The sequence below is a fragment of the Schistocerca gregaria genome, chromosome 5 (assembly GCF_023897955.1).
Source record: "Schistocerca gregaria isolate iqSchGreg1 chromosome 5, iqSchGreg1.2, whole genome shotgun sequence".
NCBI lineage: Eukaryota > Metazoa > Arthropoda > Insecta > Orthoptera > Acrididae > Schistocerca > Schistocerca gregaria.
In genome coordinates this window covers 29,408,260-29,419,691 of record NC_064924.1, presented here as the reverse complement: position 1 = coordinate 29,419,691, position 11,432 = coordinate 29,408,260, and positions in this window count along the sequence as shown.

The window sequence follows — 11,432 nt, the reverse complement described above, 5'->3', positions numbered from 1 at the left end:
ATAGTGTATTCATCTCTTGGTCTCCCTCTACGATTTTTACCCTCCACGCTGCCCTCCAATGATAAATTTGTGATCCCTTGATGCCTCGAAACATGTCCTACCAACCGGTCCCTTCTTTTTGTCAAGTTGTGCCACAAACTCCTCTTCTCTCCAATTCTGTTCAATACCTCGTCATTAGTTTGTGATCTACTCATCTAATCTTCAGCATTCTTCTCTAGTACCACATTTCGAAAGCTTCTATTCTCTTCTTGTCCAAACTATTTATCATCCATGTTTCACTTCCATCCACAGCTACAATCCATACCAATACTTTCAGTAACGACTTCCTGACACTTAAATCTATACTCGATGTTAACAAATTTCTCTTATTCAGAAACGCATTCCTTGCCATTGCCAGTCTACATTTTATATCCTCTCTACTTCGACCATCATGAGTTATTTTACTCCCTAAACAGCAAAATCCCTTTTCTACTCTAAGTGTGTCATTTCCTAATATAATTCCTCAGCATCACCCGATTTAATTTGACTATATTCAATTATTCTCGATTTGCTTTTGTTGACGTTTACCTTATATTCTCCTTTCAAGACACTGTCCATTCCGTTCAGCTGCTGTTCCAAGTCCTTTGCTGTCTCTGACAGAATTACAATGTCATCGGCGAACCTCAAATTTTTTATTTATTCTCCATGAATTTTAATACCTACTCCGAATTTTTCTTTTGTTTTCTTTACTGCTTGCTCAATATACAGATTGAATAACATCGGGGAGAGGCTATAACCCTGTCTCACTCCCTTCCCAACCACTGCTTCCCTTTCATGCCCCTCGACTCTTATAACTGCCATCTGGTTTCTGTACAAATTGTAAATAGCCATTCGCTCCCTGTATTTTACCCCTGCTACCTTCAGAATTTGAAAGAGAGTATGCCAGTCAACATTGTCAAAAGCGTTCTCCAAGTCTACAAATGCTGGAAACGTAGGTTTGCCTTTCCTTAATCTTTCTTCTAAGATAAAGCGTAAGGTCAGTATTGCCTCACTTGTTCCAGTACTTCTACGGAATCCAAACTGATCTTCCCTGAGGTCAGCTTCTACTAGTATTTCCATTCGTCTGTAAAGAATTCGCGTTAGTATTTTGCAGCTGCTGCTTATTAAACTGATAGTTCGGTAATTTTCAGATCTGTCAACACCTGCTTTCTTTGGGATTGGAATTATTATATTCTTCTTGACGTCTGAAAGTATTTCGCCTGTTTGATACACCTTGCTCACCAGATGGTAGAGTTTTGTCAGGACTGGCTCTCCCAAGACCATCAGTAGTTCTGATGGAATGTTGTCTACTCCCGGGGCCTTGTTTCGACTCAGGTCTTTCAGTGCTCTGTCAAACTCTTCACACAGTATCGTGTCTCCCATTTCATCTTCATCTACATCCTGTTCCATTTCCATAATATTGTCCGCAAATACATCGCCCTTGTACAGACACTGTATATGCTTCTTCCACCTTTCTGCTTTCCCTTCTTTGCCTAGAACTGTGTTTCGATCTGAGCTCTTGATGATCATACAAGTGGTTCTCTTTTCTCCAAAGGTCTCTTCAATTTTCCTGTAGGCAGTATCTACCTTACCTCTAGTGAGATAAACCTCTACATCCTTACATTTGTCCTCTAGCTATCCCTGCTTAGCCATTTTGCATTTCCTATCGATCTCATTTTTGATACGTTTGTATTTCTTTTTGCCTGCTTCATTTACTGCATTTTTGTATTTTCTCCTTTCATCAATTAAATTCAATATTTCTTCTGTTATCCAAGGATTTCTACTAGCCCTCCTCTTTTTACCTACTTGTTCTTCTGCTGCCTTCACTACTTCATCCCTCAGAGCTACCCATTCTTCTTCTACTGTATTTCTTTCCTCCATTCATGTCAATTGTTCCCTTATGCTTTCCCTGAAACTCTGTACAACCTCTGGTCCTTTCAGTTTATCTAGGTCCTATCTCCTTAACTTAGCACCTTTTTGTAGTTTCTTCAGTTTTAATCTACCTACGCCCTACTCTGACACTAACCTGCCGGTAATAGGCTGGTGTGCGCTCCGGTCCGGGTCCACATCTGCCCCTGGAAATGTCTTACAATTTAAAACCTGGTTCCTAAATCTCTGTTTTACCATTATATAATGTATCTGATACCTTTTAGTATCTCCAGGATTCTTCCATGTATACAACCTTCTTTTATGATTCTTGAACCAAGTATAAGCTATGATTAAGTTATGCTCTGTGCAAAATTCTATCAGACGGATTCATCTTTAATTTCTCCTCCCCCCGCTTCCATATTCACCTGATTTCCAGTCACCCATGACTATTAGATTGTCGTCTCCCTTCACTACCTGAATAATTTCTTTTATCTCGTCATACATTTCATCAATTTCTTCATCATCTGCAGAGCTAGTTGGCATATAAACTTGTACTACTGTAGTAGGCATGGGCTTCGTGTCTATCTTGCCCAGAATAATGCCTTCACTATGCTGTTTGTAGTAGCTTACCCGCACTCCTATTTTTTTTTAATTCATTATTGAACCTACGCCTGCATTACCCCTATTTGATTTTGTATTTACAGCCCTTTATTCACCTGACCAAAAGTCTTGTTCCTCCTGTCACCGAACTTCACTAATTACCACTATATCTAACTTTAAACTATCCATTTCTCTTTTTAAATTTTCTAACCTACCTGCCCGATTAAGGGATCTGACATTCCACGCTCCGATCCGTAGAACGCCAGTTTTCTTTCTCCTGATAACGACGTCTTCTTGAGTAGTCCCCGCCCGGAGATCCGAGTGGGGGACTATTTTACCTTCGGAATATTTTACCCAAGAGGAACAGTAAAGCTGCATGCCCTCGGTAAAAATTACGGCAGTAGTTTCCCCTTGCTTTCAGCCGTTCGCAGTACCAGCTCAGCAAGGCCGTTTTGGTTAATATTACAAGGCCAGATCAGTCAATCATCCAAACTGTGGCTCCTGCAACTACAGAAAAGGTTGCTGCCCCTCTTCAGGAACCACACGTTTGTCTGGCCTCTCAACAGATACCCCCCCGTTGTGGTTGCACCTACGGTACGGCCATCTGTATCGCTGAGGCACGCAAGCCTCCCCACCCAGGTTCATGGTTCATGGGGAGTGGGTGGTCACTATTATGGAATGGAATATGCATTACACTAGTCTTTCCAAGGACGGGATAGGGAACTGTAAGGCTTAGACATTATCAACACTGCACGATCAACTTACAATTCGCATTGAATTGGTGCAAAGATGTGACATCACAGTCCTAATAATCGGAACGTGAATTGTGTCTTCCGCATTCATTTATCAGTGATTTACCCATGAAGTATAATTATAAGAGTAACTTGTAACTGTATAATAATACACTTCTCAACATAAAAAATTATAAAATTACGCTACATGCAACGCAAATATTAACTGTGATGTCTCGCCGGCCCGAGTTGCCGAGCAGTTCTAGGCGCTACAGTCTGTAACTGCGCAACCGCTACGGTCGCAGGTTCGAATCCTGCCTCGGGCTTGGGTGTTGTGTGATGTCCTTAGGTTAGTTAGGTTTAAGTAGTTCTAAGTTCTAGTGGACTAATGATCTCAGAAGTTTAGTCCCATAGTGCTCAGAGCCATTTGAACCATTTTTGTGATGTGTCTTATATGGTAGAAAACACTCAATATGTGGTTGTTCCATGTTGTAGTTCATTTAACATTTATTTTCATTCCACACAAAAATACAAATCTGCCTAGCATTGACTTAGTGTGCCATTCTGACAAAGAAACAAATAAACAACAAGCAAAACTTTTTAATCACATAGTCTTTGTGAGTGAAACCGACTAATGTAAGTGCCACAGAGGGAAATGACAGAAGTCAGTGAACTACGTTAGGGACGGAAAGTCAACTAGCACCAGCCCCTGTTCAGGTAGTGTGACAAAGTCCAACTGGTAGCAAAACTCAACTGGCAGGGAACAGTTAGCACTGTCGTAACTACACGCCCGGTGGAGTGAAATCTGAATGCTTGAATGGCATGTGATTTACGAAGTCCAAGCAGAGATTCTGATTATGGCGCTGTTGACTGGAGTGAGTGCGTTGCTGGTATCGAGGTGGATGCATATTTCCATGGTGCCGGATTATTTTGGACACATTCCAGCTTGTTAAGGTTGCTACACAGTGATGCCATACTGTGGTCTGACAAGAAACTGTATCCTGCAGAACTGGGCCGTTGAAAACTTTCAGACCAAGCCTATAGTGACGGTAGCCTTCGCTGCAGACTAAGGCCTTGGACAAACCATTCCTCCCCTCGCGAGGGAAGATAGTGGAGCCATCTTGATGTCAGATGGAGATCCAGGCTCTTCCCGCACGAGGGATGAGATGGCAGACTGAAGTCTTGGCGTCGAAGGGGCATCAAAATAAATGAGGAACCTCAGAGCCGATGTCGCTTTCTATGGTGTGGGCACCTCTGGTGGCTGAGTCCCTGTCCCTGAAACCATAGACCTGCAGGAGTAAAGAAGCTTCTGGACACTGGTCTAGATGGTCCACATGTGGCATAGTACTGGCCCGGAAGGGACCGATGAGGAATGCATCTGAAAAAAGAAAGAATACACCGTCGTTGTTCTGGTCAGGCTCATCGCCACTGACTTTTCATATATGCTGTCTCTTTCTGTATAAATTTCCGAGAGGCACCATAATGAAGCCAGGAAAGTCTAACTGGTGACCTGCATATGTTGTCATGAGGCACAACTGTGGCTGACTGAGGGAGGTGAGGCTACCCTGTAGGTGAACATCTGCTGAAGACTCATGTCATATGGACCAAACCAATGTGGACCACAGGCCAACCGGCTGCATCTGGCCGAATTTTCTGTTTGAAAGTATGAGAATCGCATGAGATGCGCAACGTTCACTGAAAACAGTAAATGATAGAGTGTGTCCCTTCCGTGGTTGTGACTTGGGAAGAAGTAGTTGCATGAAACACCACAACATTCAAAATCAAAGTCCAGAGATGTTTCTGGTGCACAGACCTAGTCTCCGCAAAGCCTAGTGACGGTGGTGGCGGCTGCACACAACAGTGTTTGCTGGCCAGCCTATGGCGTTGAGGATTCTGGTGGTGCTCTAGCCAGTCTGACTGACCAACCACAACTACACTCCTGGAAATGGAAAAAAGAATACATTGACACCGGTGTGTCAGACCCACCATACTTGCTCCGGACACTGCGAGAGGGCTGTACAAGCAATGATCACACGCACGGCACAGCGGACACACCAGGAACCGCGGGTGTTGGTCGTCGAATGGCGACAGCTGCGCAGCATTTGTGCAACGTCGCCGTCAGTGTCAGCCAGTTTGCCGTGGCATACGGAGCTCCATCGCAGTCTTTAACACTGGTAGCATGCCGCGACAGCATGGACGTGAACAGTATGTGCAGTTGACGGACTTTGAGCGAAGGCGTATAGTGGGCATGCTGGAGGCCGGGTGGACGTACCGCCGAATTGCTCAACACGTGGGGCGTGAGGTCTCCACAGTACATCGATGTTGTTGCCAGTGGTCGGCGGAAGGACCGGACCGCAGCGACGCACGGATGCACGCCAAGACCCTAGAATCCTACGCAGTGCCGTAGGGGACCGCACTGCCACTTCCCAGCAAATTAGGGACACTGTTGCTCCTGGGGTATCGGCGAGGACCATTCGTAACCGTCTCCATGAAGCTGGGCTACGGTCCCGCACACCGTTAGGCCGTCTTCCGCTCACGCCCCAACATCGTGCAGCCCGCCTCCAGTGGTGTCGCGACAGGCGTGAATGGAGGGACGAATGGAGACGTGTCGTCTTCAGCGATGAGAGTCGCTTCTGCCTTGGTGCCAATGATGGTCGTATGCGTGTTTGGCGCCGTGCAGGTGAGCGCCACAATCAGGACTACATACGACCGAGGCACACAGGGCCAACACCCGGCATCATAGTGTGGGGAGCGATCTCCTACACTGGCCGTACACCTCTGGTGATCGTCGAGGGGACACTGAATAGTGCACGGTACATCCAAACCGTCATCGAACCCATCGTTCTACCATTCCTAGACCGGCAAGGGGACTTGCTGTTCCAACAGGACAGTGCACGTCCGCATGTATCCCGTGCCACCCAACGTGCACTAGAAGGTGTAAGTCAACTACCCTGGCCAGCAAGATCTCCGGATCTGTCCCCCATTGAGCATGTTTGGGACTGGATGAAGCGTCGTCTGACGCGGTCTGCACGTCCAGCACGAACGCTGGTCCAACTGAGGCGCCAGGTGGAAATGGCATGGCAAGCCGTTGCACAGGACTACATCCAGCATCTCTACGATCGTCTCCATGAGAGAATAGCAGCCTGCATTGCTGCGAAAGGTGGATATACACTGTACTAGTGCCGACATTGTGCATGCTCTGTTGCCTGTGTCTATGTGCATGTGGTTCTGTAAGTGTGATCATGTGATGTATCTGACCCCAGGAATGTGTCAAAGTTTCCCCTTCCTGGGACAATGAATTCACGGTGTTCTTATTTCAATTTCCAGGAGTGTATGATCTACATGTAGCCCAGGGAGCGCCCTCATTTTGCTTACAGAATAATCTGCACGTGCTAGACCTGGAGAGACATCCATAGAAATGTGAACCACGGCTGATGCTAATTTGCAGACAGAAGGTCGTTCGCCCTACTGATAGCCCACAAGTGATGGAGCAAGAGAAAATACGTGGTTTCTACAGCGGGAAGGTTGGGTATCACACTCAAAGAATTTACCACCCTAACTGCAGCTTTATGGAGTGCAGGAAGTAGTACCGGAACTGAAAAATTAGTACGTGAATGTGTGGCAGTGACACCACTTAACACAGAAACTGACAAGCTGCAACGACTGTCAGAGGATAGTGGAGAAATACCTCCTGCAAACAGAGTGGACATAAACATGGTGTGTGCATACCACATGAAGAATACGCGAAGGCAAGGTTGGCATGGAGCCCTGTTAAGTCGTGGGGAAGATCTTGAATTTTTTCAGTGTGTAGGAGCGCTAAGAACTGGCAGGGAGTTGTGATTTGTCTTCCAAGACGGCTAGGAATTTTTATTGTGCTTATGAGCATTGAGGGCGGGCAGAGAGTCCTGTGAGTCCTGAAAGATTATGCAGATCTGTGGTTGTGTGCATGAGCGCCGAGGACTCGTAGGGAAGCCAGTTGAGTCATGGAAGACGACTCAGAATGTGTGGTGGGCGCATGTGAACAGAAATCACAGCGTGAAGTGCAATAGGCATTAAGTTGGGATTTTAACTGAGTATAAGTTACGATACGTGGATCTGCATCATGATTCAGTCGTTGAAGAACTTATACAGGTACGCCATACAATAAAATCTGCCGACTGGAGGGTGGCTGCGGATTCTGGTGAAGGACATGTCGTGGATGCAGATATAGCATACCATATTGATTTCCATTACGTGTTACACTGAGATGCCGTTGCTTCTGGAATGCCTAGTCCCGAGCGATGTTTCCATCGCCAAACTGCTGATGAGTCTGGAAAATAAACAAAGATACATTCTGAACCATACAAACCTCCGGCAATGTCTTAATTTGCTGTTGAGACTTGTTAGAGCCAACTGCGCCATCTCCTTTATCTAGCAGTGCAGGCGCAGTAGTGTTTAAATGCTTAAAACTAAAAAGTGGAACACGGTGAAGTGAGATTTTGAAAAGGATTTTTTAAATTAATGAAAACTCTGTGTTCGGGAAAACCATGGAAAATTTCAGAAACGATCGAGTAATTCATTTAGTTCATGTCTAGGATGGACATTATGGCGCAAGAGATTATAACGCCAGATCAGATTACAAGCCCTGCGCCATCCTGAATCAAGGACTAGTCGCTGTGGAGATGGCTGAGGTTTACGTGTAATTAACGAATACTCTCTGTCGATGTGTACACTGGACCTCTCCAAACTCTGTGTGTACCGAATTCGCGTGAATTTGCTTCCATGATCCGAAGTTGGTTACTTCTTATGGATACAGACATTTTCATCTATTGGGTGAAAGGCTGTGATCCATATGACTTAATTAGGAGCCATGTACACGTCTGGATACGAGGGAGGTAATCCTTATCGCATAATGCTTCAAAATAAATAGATTATCGACCTGATGAAACGCGAGGCGAATGGGTTGCAGGTATTCGAGTTTGTGGGGCTCTGATCCAAAATATATGCATTCCATGCAGATATAGGCGTCAGCCAAAGGTGAGCTAAAAGTGTGCAATGAGCATCCTCAGTGGCTCTTATGATAGAAGATTGAAAAAAGTGTCTTCTTCATGTCATTGGCAGTGCTCTATATCGACCTCCGCACATGATGCAAACTGCATTCCAGCTGAATGTCGATCAGTCATGCCAAGAGGGAAAATCGCTCATCTGTGACGACGGGATCGATAACTGTTCTGTTCTCATACTATTCAGTTGAGTGATAGCGAGTGGCTGCGTGTTTGTTTGTAGATACTATGTTTTTGCTTGGATGTCTGTGGAATAGTGATATGAACCATTTCTCATAGGTGAGTGCTTATACATGTGCGGGCCTGAGTTAATTGGCTGGACACAAGGTATCCAGGTAAATAGTATATATTGTGTGTGTACTATGTACATGTCTGAGTGGCTATGTCCATGACCATTTCGCACTCTCGTGTGTTTTGCTCCATCTGCTGCTAGTCACATTTCCCATACAATGTACGCGTATATATAGGCTATTTTGTATAGGTACAACATGGTTTTTGAAAAAAAAGGAAAAATGACGTGCATAAAAACCAAACAGCAAAAAAGAACATACACATGGGAGACATATTATACAGACCCTTTTTCTTTACTATGTGTATGTATAGAACAAATATGTATGCAATTGATATTATTGGTTTAAAATGGTGTCCCTATGTATGGAGGTCTTTTTAAAGTACCAAAAAATTTAATATTTTATTTCAAAATAACTTACAGTTTATCATATCGATGTTAATACATACAGAAGAGCCGGATGCTTTCAGTACAGAGTACAAGTAAGTAGTTTCATCCAATTGTTTTAGAGAGAAAAGGAGGAATGAAAAAAAAATACTGTTAATACAGCCGGCCGATGTGGTCGAGCGGTTCTAGACGCTTCAGTCTGGAACCGCGCTACCGCTACGGTCGCAGGTTCGAATCCTGCCTCGGGCATGGATGTGTGTGATGTCCTTAGGTTAGTTAGGTTTAAGTAGTTCTAAGTGCTAGGGGACTGATGACGTCAGATGTTAAGTCCCATAGTGTTCAGAGCCATTTGTTAATAATACAGAAATTAATTTGTTATTATTATTCATAACAAACGCGGTCCTCTCACTGTGTTGACCACACCTCTAATGACGAATCTTTTGCATTTGTTCTAGTAATAAAAGGAGGGGGCGAAGAGGGATTCCCCGCCTTTTAAATGTGTTCCCACTGAGTCAGAGAACAAGGGTGAAGGGGGTGACCTCCGTTTTCACTCCTACTGTGTCAGAAACTTGCCAACAATTAATGGATGTAGTATCACATTATGTACTGACTACGACGGTAACACGCACAAGTTCCATAAAGACGTGTGCGAGCGCGTGACCGGTATCGGGGCAAGGCAACGAGCTCAGTGGCCTCAGGTGTAACAGAACACTGGAAGTGACCTTGAGATAAGATCGTTATCTGTCCTCATACCACACTACAACTAGTAGCTGTCTGTATTCACTTCACGGACAGCATGCCTAAAGAAAGCCACGAGTTGCTGGCATGTGAATAGTGCCTGTACCAGAAGCAGTCTCGAATCTGTAAAATTAGCTTGCATTGGAAAGTGCAAATTAAGTTGTGCACCGACTACTGGTTGTTTTCGTCACGTGAGGGTAGTGTCAACATCACAGCAGGTACTCACATATAAGCGCCGCAGTCGCTTTAATTGAAACGCGGAGAAATGGAGCGGACGCGGGAATGCCGTCGGTCGCGGGTAAAACACTGCTCTCCACGGCCTGCGCCAATATTGGAGCAGTGGGCGCGCCGCAAATTAGTTTCCGCAACGGATGCGGGAGTATTAGGGCCGCTCATCCGAGAGAAATGCGGCGCGGGTAATGTGATTGCGAGCGAACGGCAGAGTGCCTGTTAAACCAAAGATTTACGACCGGAATAACGCAGCACGGAGTAGTGGGAATGCCGGAGGCCTACGAAAGAAAAGAATCTCTGATAGCTGCCTGTGGAACTCCAGGAGAATTATAGAAATGGTAGGGAACGCCTTTTTAAAGCAACGAATGAATAGCTTGTTTACTATGTTTATTGAACGGCAACAGTCTCAAGCTAGTCACACATTATTACCACTTTCACATGTCTCTTGTACGCACTTTTGGATCAGAAACAAAACAAATTTATATTCTTAACCCAACTGTAATGTAACAACTAAACAATAAGAAGGAAGTGATTACATGAAATGTGCAGCACTACACAACTAGTGACACCGAAACCAATTACTGACCATCTGAAAAGTCTTGTACACACAGTTTTCTAACAGCTTTTCGTACTAAGAGCGCATAAAATTATGGGAATTAAAACGTGTCCCACTTCCAAAAGAGACGCAATACAGTAGTAATATGTGCCCATTCTAGTTTAGAATATGTAGCTATAAAACTAAAATTCATAATCGTATAAATGCGTTGAACCAAACACATCAATAGGAATTCATACGACGTTGGTAATTACGGGGAAGTACACTGATCACTGGCTCACAGTCTACAAGAAATCGCCCTTCGTGTGACGCTCTTTTTCGTTGTTCGATGTCCACTTTTTTGCTCCCTGCGGAAAAATAGAAAACTATCATTCATTAGCGACCTGGTATTGGTTTGAAGTGGTCAGTTTTCATGCAACAGTCTATGCCGTTACTGTGTGTACGCCGTGCTAACTGCATCCCAGAATCTCTTCGGATCTCTCCTGGTTACTGATCTTCAGTACCCAGCAGTAACCTACCTTCTCGCACCAAAGATACAGCTATATCCAATACTGTTTTAGGTAATAGAACACTACATGGGGTAACCACCAGACGACGCAGATGGATGGTTTTTAATTGTCCTAAAGTCGCGCGTTTGTGGTGCGTCCTGACAACTCCTCGACTACCCTGGCATACAGTGCCTGATACAGTTCCACACTAAAACCAGTAGCGAAAGGGAGCAATGCACCCTCCACCGAGAGTGTAATTTGTTCCAGCGGGTCGTGGCGACAGTCAGGTAATAATGACTTCTTGATCTTCATGTCTGGCGCCAAATTTTCAGATGCGTTTGTAACTTAACCCTTCCTGATGCGACTATTAGAGTGTGATATAAATTGACTACGATCACGTACGACTAATAAAATTTTACGGTGAGTAAGGCTATCGTTATCGAAGGAAACTAATACCAGCTACAAGGAAGAAACAGTACAACG